At 49.3% G+C, this 13641-nt stretch overlaps 1 protein-coding gene across 1 annotated transcript in view; it reads left to right on the top strand.

Annotated features, from left to right (window-relative positions):
- The window catches only part of LOC122375448 (Down syndrome cell adhesion molecule-like protein Dscam2), a gene marked incomplete at both ends in the record, with an annotated part of 82931 nt that overhangs the window by 32162 nt on the left and 37128 nt on the right, over nucleotides 1-13641 (top strand). The gene's annotated exons all lie outside the window — the stretch shown is intronic.

Here is a 13641-nt window from a genome sequence, read left to right as displayed (position 1 = left end):
AGGTCAGATCAATTTTGCGACCTCCCCATTATAAGTCAATGGGAGAAAATTGAAATGCGCCTCTTTTGGACGAAAGACATAAGAAACACTCCTAAACACTGAATTACAAGTGGTTTAGACACACTGAACATGAAAATGGTGTCCGTGACCCCTGTTTATGCCCTGATGTCATCCTAGGTCACGAATGGTATCTAACAGTTTTTCGCAAATAACTTTTGATAGAGGCATGCTAGAGCGATGAAAACGCCTCAGATGTGTTCAGCTCGACGATACGGATCGACTGATATGCAACATGACCCTTTCCGGTCAGGTCATGACCTTGACCTGAGGCCAAATTTTCAAGTTGACCTTTCAAGGTCAAGTTATAGTTCATTCGATGCGTCTTGACGAGAGGAACACGATGCCGGTAAAAGTAAGCTCGTACAAGGCTTGGGTCAAAAGTTATTGCAGAAGACTTGTTTCCGAAAAAATCGGCTATTTTTGCAGTTTTTGCCCCCTGGAGGCAAAACCGTTGACGTTAGGTCAAATCTGAGAAAATTACTCAGAAAGGGCGTTAATAGGGCTATCGAATGCGCTTTTCCGCGGCGCTGTAGCTCTATTGGTTCCCGAGTTATGCGTTGGCTTCTTGAAAATTGTCGACATTCGACCTGGAAATCGGCGAAATTTTGCCTTCAATGACCTCTGGTGACCTGACCTTTGACCTGACCAAAAAATTGACCGAAGTGATTTCGTCATTATTTTTGACGCTCTTTCGAACGCCGCCTTCCGCGTATCGCTACGTGGCCCAGGAGCCGAGTTAGAAGGGAGGGGGTGTTCAAACACCCCCCCCCCCCCAGCAGGGCGTGGAAATCCAGGACCCCCAGCCGGGCGCGGGATAAATTTAAATGTCTCGTAATATCGCTCTCGCATTATAGCATTATTGCAAAGAAGTTCAGAATTCTGAACTTTTTTGCGATATCGCGATATCGCAACATCACAAAATCGGAAAATCCCACGGAAAATTCGCGTAGTGGAGCCTGGGCTTTATTGGTAGGACTGCAGGGCTGCGGAGTTGATGGATTTTAGGGTGACTCCGACTCCGACTCCGACTCCGGTTTCAAATATCGACTCCGACTCCGACTCCAACTCCGACTCCGACTCCGGACGGTTCTATGAATACCCATATCATGATATTGAAGTTCAGAATGGAGATATTTTTATCTTGCCTGAAACGATCCCATGTGCGTTCCAAAGGCTTTGCGTTGCAAATATGCATTAAAAATAACATGCAGATTTAAAAAGCAGGTTCTGGGTCATTCACCGTCTTCTGTTTCTTTCGCTGAAAATGTTCGTCCAAAACAGAAAAATGACCTATTATCGACAAAATCTAATTTCGAGTGCAGTATCGTCAATCAAACAGGTGCAGTGCATGACGTACAGTCACCAGCACTTGCTACCCATCACCCCCGGACGGCGGGGGAGCAAGCTACCACCGCCCTTGCGAGACTAGCGCCGCCATGCGCCAAGAGGTGGAAACACCACGTGACTGAGGCCACGTGAGGGCAGGGTCACGTGATGGAGGGGCGGAGCATAGCAGCTTTTGCGCCCGACACTAACTGAAATGCGGCGCTGTGATTGGGCGCTTTAGCATGAATGAAGCCCCGGCGCCAGAATCAGCCGTTCGCCTTAAATGGAAGGTAAGCCTGTGCGTTTCACTGTTCTGTGTTGGTTTGAGAGCCACGGCACCATACGAATTGTGAGCCCCTTTGAACGGGTCACCGCCCGAGGCACTGAGGCGACGGCTGTGCCGGGCAAAGCCTAAGGTGGGCCAGGGAAAGTGCGATCGAGCAGCCACACTGAGACGTGGATTGGTATTATCTAACCGCGACAAACGATGTCAGCAGCCTCTTCTCGTTGACACGAAAAGATTGACAGACAACGTGGGCAGTGCCCAATCAAAAGCTACTATTATGCATTTCAGACCCCATGAGACCCTAATTTTTGGCGATAATTTGTTCAATATTTGTCCAATTTGCTTCAAATTTTCACAATGCACATTTCAGCTCAAGCGCCAATTTTCGCCAATATGGTCTCTTAACAAAATATCAAATTTTAGGGTACTTGTCGTTGCCTCGTAATGTTAAAATCGGCTCCGTAAATCCGTCAGTGGAGTAGAGGCTATCCGTGCGTAGGTGTGACGTCACAAACACGTGACCATTAAGCTCCGCCCTCCCGGCGGACGGGGTAGTGACCTTGGCCGGTCAGTCGACTGCGTGGAGCGGGCGGGGCAGTAGCTGTCGCACCGGGGCGGCTCGCATGGACCGTAGCTGCCGTGCAGTTGGCGCTGCAGCCGTAATTTCATCGAATGAGCTAAATAGCGCGCATAAGTAACGCACCAGCTGAAGCCCTCGACTAATTGTATCTATCACAAATGTACGTACACCTTGTTCAGTCACAAAAAATTATATTTCCACACAAGATTCGGGGCTTGTGAAAAACGCGCATAAAAGACGCTGTTGATTTCAAATGATTGCGTAAGATTATGTACCTATCGCGTCAGACTACGTCAAAATTGCAAAACAGAATCACCATTAACATGATGCAATTTATGTGTTTGATATATGAAATTTGATTAGGAATGTATGCCGGCGTGATCGATTTATATCATCCCGGTGCAACTAAGCATTGAACACCTTCAGGACTAATCCATTTGATCATCGACTTAGGTTGAGGAGGTCGCCAGACTAACTTTGCCCCCAGAGCTTGTGTGTTGAAATGCAAACATGAAATGTAAAAGCCTAGAGATAGTTTACTCACCATTGAGGACATACCTACTGTTACTTAAGTTTTACAAAAAAGATACGAGTTTATTGATGATTGTTCTCGTGTAGTGCCCAATGTCCGCCTGCCACATTGCTATTTCTTTTTGTGCACGTCTTAACAATATAACACACACATGATACCGCGATAAAGGCCATTTCTACCATACGACACATTACGCTTCTGCCCCACCCGGCACCCCGCACCGCTTCACGAATCACGAATACGGTCGTCTCGCTGGAGCAATGCCCCAGGCAATCGGCCGTGCCCGAGACTCTTCATCCTACTATGTTGCTTTCTGCGCCTTCCTCAGAAACATTTATTGGCACTGCCAAATATATCAATATTTTTGGGTTAAGCACAGGCTTACACATGATCTTATAGGTAATCGGGTAGTGACCTGACCCAACCTGACGATGAGATAGGTGCAACTCCGGCTTAAATAAATGTTCAGAGTCCAAGAGTCTATCCCTCTTTCCTTCATAGGGCCGGTTCCGTTCCAATAGATCCTACCTTGATTTTGATCATTCTGAATATTCTGAGCTGGTTCGATGTTTAAATACCAAAATAAGGTGAAGAGGATACCAAATGCCCTCAAACAGATAATTTTTTTGGCTTTCGTCCCGAAACAACTTTGCCAGCTTCCACTTGTCTCCAGTATGTGGTCCCGCTCCGACCTCTCCGCGGTGCTGACACCGACTGAAGCGGCATAGACCCATCCCGGTCACGGCCAGTGGGCGGAGTTTAGTTGGGCCCGGCGCAACGTGATTGGCCAGCGCTCCTATCCAATCCGGTGCGGTAGCGAGCGAGCCTCTATCCGGGTGCAAAAACTGATTAGCATTACGAGCCAACGACAAGTGCTCTAAATTTTGATATTTTGTTAAGAGACCATATTGACAAAAATTGGCGCTTGAGCTGAAATATCGTTTGCCAAAATTTCAAGCTAATTGGACAAAAATTGAAGAAATTATCGCCGAAAAGTAGGGTCTCATGGGGTCTGAAATGCATAGTAAACGATTCAGTTAAGAAGTTGGCGAGATAACCAGACCCAATAAAAAGTTATTAATTCGATTTTGATTGACAAATGACATACAAGCCCGCTGTGATGGATCAAAAAAGGAGCTGAACAGTTCATACAACTTCTAAAAAGTCCAACGGTAAAAATTTAAAAGTCAAATGTTAAAATTCAGCCTGCATGTTTAAACTCGGGTCCGGCGCTGGCAGGAAGCTTATATTGCCAAGCTTGCAATTCCACTACGTTGTAATATAACCAAGAGTTATGTGAGAGCAACAACTGAAAGCCTCGAGCCCCGTTGGGGGGAGGGGGGCGCGAAACAGCCCCCTCTCCTTTTCAGTCGATATCTCCTTAAGTATAGCGTAGGTCGCCACCAAACTTTCAAGACCCCTCCGGGCATCATTTTACATCTTGTGACCAAATTTTTCCAGAGCTCTTATGAAAGGTTAGTCACAAATGACGTCAGAGTGACGTCATGTTCTGTCATTTTCGATCCCAGGGCGTATTTTAAGGGATTTTCACTGGGTCGGCAATCACAATTAGGGGCGGCATTTTGCACTCATAGGGGCGGCACTTGGCATCTGAGGGGGCGGCATACCTACTGATATTTAATGACCAAAAAAGACACGTTCGACGGTTCTTTTATAACTCTTCCTAAGTAATGATTTCAGATTCAACCTAAGCTCAGCGGTATTACGTTTATTTTTCCGGGATATAGTATTTCTCTCATCATAATGCGATAAATGAACTATAATTTGACCTAACAAAAAATAATTTTAAAATTTTACCTGAGGTAAACATGTTACATACCAGTCGATTCGTATCGTCAAGCTTAAAATATTCACGGCGTTTTATGGCTCTATCTAGAACAGTGGTCGGCAGGTCGCACGAGTGTGCCCACTTTATGGGCGCTGGACGGGGCCATTACCCCCACTTGTCATACCCCATTGCTTACACAGCAAGGGTCGCTGATATTCGGCCATATCCTTTGACGCCTCTATTTTTCTGCATAGGTATAAATAAAATGCAACACAATTAACTCTCTTTTTTATGGAGAGGGAGAGCGTGTGGAGTAAGGATTAACTCATACATTTTTTATTTATTAGTTACTCGCGTAATGAACAGCGTATTGCAACGATACATTCATCCCTCCCCCCCCCCCCAGGTTAATGAATGTTATACCTACCTACTCAAACATTTTCGTGACCCCAGTGACATTGTCATTGAGTTTTTGAAATTTGAATGACCTTCACTCGGTAACTTTCTCTCCGGCTCGGCCGGCGGACAAAACGCAAGCGAAGACAATGCGGGGAGTCCGGTGCTCTACCAACAGAGCCACGGAACAGGCAAATGCTCACCATAGATATACCGACTGAACGATCCCTTTATAACTTCAGCGATTGATAAGACAAACAGTGTGTAACTGTATATATAACCCTCGCCGGCACAGGCCATTTTGAGTCCTTCGACGGCACAAGGTTGGTTGGTACGACCCCCCCCTCGCGTTTGGCCCCTGATGGAGCTAGAGCTTCGCAGGAAAAAACGAGCGTGTTGCCCGTCACGAGAGGAAGCCAATGATACCCAATTTCAAGGTCCTAGGTCATCGGCTGACCTTCCAGGTCAGGTCAATGACCCAAAAATCGGGAATATCGGGACCTGTTTGAAAATCGTAAATTGTGGCTGCTAAGAGGTTGTCCGGGGTGCTGATCACAAATATCGTGTTAGTTTTGATCACAGATGATGTCGTTAAGCGTTTAGACCAGGTCGGGTCAGGTCAGGTCAGGTCAGGTCAGGTCAGGTCAGGTCAACCGGTAGGGGTCGTACCGGGTATTCGTAGTGTAGTACCTGTCATCCGCCTCTGACAGCTTCGTAACATGTTACGAAGGCACCAAAACTACTTCGTAAATATTTAAATGGTTGCTAAATTCGAATTCCGCTCCAAAAACTAGCCTAGAAACATGTAAAACTCGAAAAAGTAAACCGAGGTCACCAAAGGTCAATGACCTGACCTGACCTTCAGGTGACCTTGACACCCACCCTAATGCATGGGAGCAACATCAAATCACATGTTTGAACGTTTGAAACCACGAAAAGCTTGCAAACGCGCGGTTAATGCGAGCCGACATACGCCGAATCTTGATTTCGGCCAAACATGGTCACGGAAAAGAGGTCACAGGTAAAAGGTCATTGAAGTCAGGGTCATAAAATTTGCAGGGTAGGTGTAAAATTGATCAATTCGAGGGTACTGAAAGTTTCGTTGCAATCGGCCGCTTTTTACGCGAGTTGTGCTCTGTAGGTTAAGCCGTTGATGTTAGGTCAAGTCTGAGGACTTCATAGGAACGTTGAAGAGCTATCGAATGCGCTTTTTCGCGGTGCTGTAGTTCTATTCTTCCCCGAGTTATGCGCCAGTTTGTCAATAAATGTTGAAACAGACAACATTTCACCCACATTTCACCTTTGATGACCTCTGGTCACCTGATATTTGACATTTGACTTGACCTAACCAAAGCACGGTTAACCAACTAACCCAAGCAGTTTTTGACACTCTTTCGAATACCGCTTACCGCGTGTCGCTACGTGGCCTAAGTAGCCAAGTTATAGGGGTCGGGAGGGGGGTTTAAACAGTCTCAGCCCGGCGCCGGTTAAGGGAAGGCACTATCATTTTGGGGGCGCTGCAGATATGCTAAGGGACGACAGCATCATTTTGATTTTTGAGGCGCGCCACCAATTTTTTTAGGGCCACCGACACTGTGAGGAGCGCAATTATGTCTTTGAGCGTTGCGGGGTGGCACCATTACATTGAAGGGCGCCATGTGAGCAGTGATGTGGGGCAAAATGACAATGAGGAGCGCCTCCGAGAAGAAAGAGACGCCAACATTACTCGGGGGGGGGGGGGGGGGGCAACATCACTTTTATTTTGAGGACGCCACCAACATTGTAAGGGGCGGCACTGTAACTTTAAGGACCGCCATGGATACTTTAAGGGGGCGGCTCCATCATATGGAGGGGTGCTACAGATCGTTAATGGGCGGCAATAGGTATGATATTTAGGGACTCCGATACTTCGAAGCAGGGATGCGGAGCCGTGGAAATTTCAAACGGCTCCGGCTCCGGCTCCGGCTCCGGAGAAAAAAATCGGCTCCGGCTCCGGCTCCGGCTCCGGGTGAAATGTTATGGCGGCTCCGGCTCCGGCTCCGGCTCCGAGTAAAATGGTCCGGCTCCGGCGGCTCCGGCTCCGACTTAGTACATCCCCTATGCAATCAATTAAATACGGGTGGAAGAAAAATTGGATTGGTTATACGCGTTACCTACTCTTGCCATGACCGGCTCACCGCACTCCCCGCGCAAACGCACCTCGGAGAGCACTGGCAGAACAAAGGACTAGGAAGCGATGGCATTGGAAACGCAGTCGCCGCGAATCGGAGTTCACTGAACCATCGTAAGCTGACACCCATCTCGGCTGCATTGGGGGGGGGGGGGGGGGGTGGGGGTGAGGGGTGGGGGTGGGGGTGGGGGTGGGGGGTGGGTGGGAAGAGACGGCGCTGGGAGTCGCAGTCCACTGCACTGGCTTCAAAACAATGGCCGTCACCTGATGACCGGTCCTCATGTTCTGGGGATGCAGTAGACGTGAGGGGGGAGGAGCAGACAGGAAGCTGAATGCGTACTGTGGGATACTGGGGATATTCGGCTTTTCATTCAATTGATGGCCCATGACGTACTATTGGTCTCAAGATAAGGGCCCAGGCGACCTGTAGTTTTGATGCGGTGAATACCCTTACCCTCGCCACAACTCGGGCCGAGTGCACCCCTCCTCCCAGCCAGCGCCACCCCCACTCGCATTGTGGCGAGGGTGAGGGTATTCACCGCATCAAAACTACAGGTCGCCTGGGCACTTATATTGAGACCAATAGTACGATATGTTTTACTGCCTTGTACTGTCAAACCGAACTAGGTCAATTATTTTTTCCTCTTCAAAAAATAAAAAGGAGCCGGAGTCGCCCCCTTTTTTGGCGGCTCCGGCTCCGGCTCCGGCTCCGGGCTATATTGTTTCACGGCTCCGGCTCCGGCTCCGGCTCCGGGCAAAATATGACGGCTCCGGCGGCTCCGGCTCCGACTCCGGCTCCGGCTCCGCATCCCTGCTTCGAAGGGCGCCACCGTTTGTTTGAGGGTGACATCATCACTTTGAGGGCCACCACCGATACTGTTCGGGGCGCCACCGACACTATAAGGGGCGCCACCGACACTGCCAGGAGCACTTTGACCGGCGTTACTATCACATATGGGCGCCGTGAGCACATTGGGGGGCGGCACCATGACGTGGAGGGGCGTTACGGAAGGTTTGAGGGGCGGCAACATGACATGGAGGAGCGCCTCCGACACTTCGAGGGACACCAGCATTTCTTTGAGAGGCGGCACCTTGACTTTTGAGGAGACACCACCGACACTGTAAGGGGCGGCACCATCACTTTGAGGGGCGCCACGGATGGTTTGAGAAGCGGTACCATTATGTATATGGAGGGGCGCTACAGAAAGTTAGAGGGCGGCAACATTGTATTGATGAGTTCCTCCAAAACTTTGAAGGGCGCCACTGACACTGTAAGGGGCGGCACCAGCACTTTTAGGGGCGGCAGCATCATTTTGAGGGGTGCCACCGACTCGTTGACAGGAGACACCATCACATTTAGGGGCGCCACTGGCACTTTGAGGGAGGCACCATCACATTGAGGGCCGAGGGGCGCCACCGATACTGAAAGGGGCGGCATCATCTTCTTGAGGGGCGGCATTATCTGCTTGAGGGGCAGCTCCATCACAATGAGGGGCTATGTGGATACCTAGAGGGGCGGCACCATTATATTGGTGGGTTCCTCTGACACTTCGAAGGGCGTCACTGACACTATAAGGGGCGGCACTAACACTTTAAGGGGCGGCAGCATCATTTTGAGGGGCGCCACCAACTCGTTGGCGGGCAGCACCATCACATTCAGGGGCGGCATCATCTGCTTGAGGGGCGGCTCCATCACAATGAGGGGCTATGTGGATATCTAGAGGGGCGGCACCATTACATATATTGGTGGGTTCCTCCGACACTTCGAAGGGCGTCACTGACACTATAAGGGGCGGCGCCAACACTTTAAGGGGCGGCAGCATCATTTTGAGGGGCGCCATCGACTCGTTGGCGGGCAGCACCATCACATTCAGGGGCGCCACCGGCACTTTGAGGGCGGCACCATCACATTGAGGGGCGCCACCGATACTGAAAGGGGCGGCATCATCTTCTTGAGGGGCGGTATCATCACATTGAGGGGCTCCACAGATGCTTAAAAGGGCGGCACCATTACATTGAGTGGGACTACTAACAGATTTAGGGGCGGCACTGTCACATTGAGTTGTGGGATCATCACTTTCTATAGACGGCTGCTTCACTTTAAGAGGCGGCATTATCATTTCGGAGGGCAGCAGCCTCACTATGAATGACGGCACCTAGCCTGCATGTGCGTGCTGCATCCTAGAGGGGGCGGCAACTGGGTCGGCAAACGGCTGTCACTGGGTCGGCATTCTCCGTGACTGGGTCGGCAATTGCCGACCCAGTTAACATGTTAAAATACGCCCTGTTCGATCCAATAAAAGGTTAAGCGGGAAGAGCTGTCACGCTTACAGTTATGAAGATAACAAAAAATAGGTATTCAAGATAAAAAAGATGTAAAATAAACAGCGCTACAAAACTGCCAATTCTGATTTCTAAACAAAAATTAATTTCGACCATCAAAACTATAGAAGTGTAACACCCCGAAAATACCAACAACATTCAAAATGAAAGCTGGAATATATGTTATAGAACTATCTGCTCTAGATATGCCAAACTTAAACTCGACAGCTCCATTTTTAGCAAAGTTATGGCAAAAAAAAAAACACTACTCAAAATGTATTACGTAAAATTTTCAAACTCAATTTTAGCCGTCACAGAACATTTCCCGTGATGAGCTGCATCGAATAGATACCCCTTTTATGCAAAATATCAACTCTGAAATTTAACCTTTTTTGACCAGACCTTGACCTGACCTCCACCAGAACGATAATCTAAACCGGCCCCAATGGCCGTCTAGCCCACACCATTGAATCTTAAATGTAAAATTGACCATAAAACATGTATCACGCGACCCTAGCAATTAGCATACCTAGTTGGGTTCATATTGTGAGTTGTGACCCTTAGTGACCTGGCCTCTTTGACCTGACCTGGCATCAGTGACCTCTTTAGGCAACATATGTATTGGGCAACCACGCTCCATGGATGCTTTTCGATAGCATGCCTTTTATTTGATGTGTTAACTGACTGTAACGCATTCCTTAGACTAAATCGGTGAAAAAAATGCAACCTTTGACCTGACTTGGACGTCATGGGTTGCACCTAGGTCAACGAAACCTGGTAACAAGGTTCGATAGCCCCTGGTGGGGCTATCGAACGTTCTTCGAATTTTCAAAATCGGTCGGTAGCTTTCCAAGATCTCAGGTGGAGGACGAAACGGCTGCACCAGGCCCCATCAGGTGGTAGGGTCCCCAATAGCCCAACGGGGCGCGAATTATTTACTCATTCATACAGTGTCATCTATTTTGAGAACACATTTCTCACGCCATGACATGGTCCTCTCGTAAAAGATCGAGATAAGGAGAGTGTTTTCACGTCTCCTTATGCACGGCTCTAGTGTCATTGAGCTATCAACTGTCAGCGGTTTTCGCACAATGAAGGAAGGCTTTTGGTCGTTTTTAGGTAAGATCTTGGGTCAGATCATTTCAGTGGCGGATCCAGAGGGAGGGCATGGGGGCCATTCTCCCGCCCCCCCCCCTTTGTCCTCCCGGGAGCCCATCACGGAGTTTTTTAAATTCATCACGGAGGTCATCGACGGGAGCTTTAACCCAGAGGTCTCCTAAGGAGGCACCATCCAGAAGGTCTATCGGAATAGGGTACCGTTTTCGGGGTCTCCCGGAGGCCCATTTCTGTCCCTCGCCTCGTGGTTTTTTTTAGTTAAGTTGAGTTTTTTAGTTTTTAGTTTAATATTGTCCATCTATTTCCATCCCGAGGTCCGCGGGGGCACCATTTCGAGTTCTCAGGGGGCACTATCCCGAGTTCTCCGCAGGCACCATCCCAAGGTCGGAGAGGGCACCATCTCGAGGGTCCGGGGCACCATCCCAAGGTCTCCGGCGGCACCATCGCGAGGTCTGGGAGCACCATCCCGAGGTCTCCGGGGGCACCATTCCAAGTTTCCAGGGGCACTTTTCCGAAATCCGAGGTCTGAAGGAGCACTCTCCCCGGGTCTGAGGGGGCACCATCTCGAAGTCTCAGGGGCACCATCCCAAGGTCTCGGGGGCACCATCCTGAGGTCTCAGGGGCCGTTTGTTCCGCGCTGTCCTGGGGGGGGCGTTTTTACGCCCCCCCCCTAGGTTTTTCACGAATATCTCAAAAACGGCGACGTGTAGCGCCGCTGTTTTAGATACACCCGTTCCGACATCTTTTTCGCACATGCTATGAAAATTTCAGATCCCGGTCATTCAAGGTCAGGTCACCATGTAACGTCAAGTGACCTTACCTCAGAAAAGTTAGAAAGCTCGCTGTAGCTACACCGACTGAGGGATCACTTTGAAACTTTCAGTACTTGCTTAGGGTAGCAGTATGTATAAAATGGATATCTCGGATTTTTTAATATCTGTGAGTTGTGACCTAAGGTCAGGTCAATTTTGCGACTGCTTCATATAAGTCAATGGGAGAAAATTGAAATGAGCCTCTTTTGGCCGAATGTCGTTCTACACCCTCTCAAACATCGGTTCATATCTAAACATGACACTCTGAATCGGAAAATTGCACCTGTGCCCCCTTTGTGTGCCCTTGAGGTCATCTCAGGTCATGAAAGGTCTTCAGCAGTTTTTACTATAACTTTTCATTTGACAGAGACGTTCTAGAGCGGTGAAAACACAGGGGCTAAACCGTTGATCTGAGGCCAAATTTGAGGTCAATCAGAGCGGTGCCCTCTGGGGGCTAAACCGTTGATCTGAGGTCAAATTTGAGGACATGTTGGCGAAAGAGCGTTAAAATAGCTATCGAATGCGCTTTTCCACGGCGCTGTAGCTCTATTGGTTCCAGAGTTAGCCGTCGGATGTTTAAAATCGTTGAAATCGACAAAATTTGACCTTTGCTGAGCTCTGGCGACCTGACCTTTGCCCTGACCTTAAAATGACCGAGTTTTTCCTTCTTATTTTTGACGCTCTTTCGATTGCCGCTTACCGCGTGTCGCTACGTGGCCCAGGAGCCGAGTTAGACGGAGGGGCGTGAAACGCCCTCCCCCCCTCAGCACTCGACGGAAAGTTCATGCCACCAACACGGGGCGGGTGAATTGTTATGTTAGCTGTGTTATGTATGTTAGCTCCTGTTGTAAGCTGTGGAGTCGTGGACCCGATCTTGAAGGCACTGGGCCTAACATTTTCATAGCAAACGTAAAAAATGTTCAATAGGTGATGCAAAAAAAATATCATCTCTTTTATGAAATATTTGCGAAACCCTCAACATCATCCCCATTAGTGCCGAGCTCCCAACGACGACCATAAAAACGTCCCCATCCCGTCAGCGTGGGCTTATCATAACGATGCTAAGCTTTTAATTTCCAATCCGAAGCTGAAATGATGGAAAGCAAATTTACATTTTACATACGAAACAAGCTGACACAACTAAATATTTTCTCTCTCGCTCCCTCTCACTGATTTACCCATTACCCTCTCTCTCATTTTACCTTTCCTGGTTTTCCTTTTCTGTCTCTCTTTTCTCTCCTTCCGTCCTTATACCTTCCCTCCAGTCTCTCTCTCTCTCTCTCTCTCTCTCTCTCTCTCTCTCTCTCTCTCTCTCTCTCTCTCTCTCTCTCTCTCTCTCTCTCTCTCTCTCTCTCTCTCTCTCTCTCTCTCTCCCCCTCCCTCCCCCCCTCTCTCTCTCTCTCTATCTCTCTCTCTCCTCTCTCTCTCCTCTCTCTCTCTCTCTCTCTCTCTCTCTCTCTCTCTCTCCTCACAATATTCTCGACTGCCACAGCGTTGTAGAACTTGTTTCCAGACAGGTCCAGGCGCTCCCCACTCCGCAAGCCCCAGCCCACACGGCTCAACCGCCCAAACACCCTCCGGCGGATGACCTCCGACTTCGGCGACCTGACCCCAGCCGACCGGACCGATCGCGTCCCTCTCCACGCCTCCGCCCTGCCTCCCCCACTACAACTGCGTAGTAATTGTAGCGTGTGCAAAGGTCACGTGACATTATTTACTTCTGCGGTTTGTTCGGTTGACAAGAGATGGCACTAGTGGTCTGTGGATCAGAGGCGGGGCTAGGCTCTATGACTTCTTGGGGCAACTTTAGGGCAGAAAAGACGTTTTTTGGCTACTCATCCCAAAATGCTTCGAACATACAAAAACAAGTTGGATATTCGAAAATCGGAGGACCAAACCGATCATTTGACGTATCTTGCTCGACTGAGAATTGATCGGTCTTCAAACGACTGAGCAAAAACGAGGTGATTAGTAGCAAGTGCTGGTGACTGTACGTGCAGTCGGAGTCGGTAAGATTTGGGCGACTCCGACTCCGACTCCGACTCCGGGCAGAACTGTCGACTCCGACCGACTCCAACTCCGACTCCGACTCCGACTCCGCAGCCCTGGGTAGGAGCGACGTCAACTTCACCTAGCCGTCATCGGCGAGTGACGACACTGTCATCAGCGGGTGACGTTTTCCCAACTGGTCTCATCACCTTCATCACATTTAGCGCCCTAGCTGATATGGCTCAGCGCCCCGAGCCGACCGT

Source organism: Amphibalanus amphitrite, unplaced genomic scaffold, assembly GCF_019059575.1.
Source record: "Amphibalanus amphitrite isolate SeventyFive unplaced genomic scaffold, NRLGWU_Aamphi_draft 001842F_arrow, whole genome shotgun sequence".
Lineage (NCBI taxonomy): Eukaryota > Metazoa > Arthropoda > Thecostraca > Balanomorpha > Balanidae > Amphibalanus > Amphibalanus amphitrite.
The sequence above is the reverse complement of the archived record's forward strand: the minus strand, read 5'-3'. Positions and strand labels throughout refer to the sequence as shown.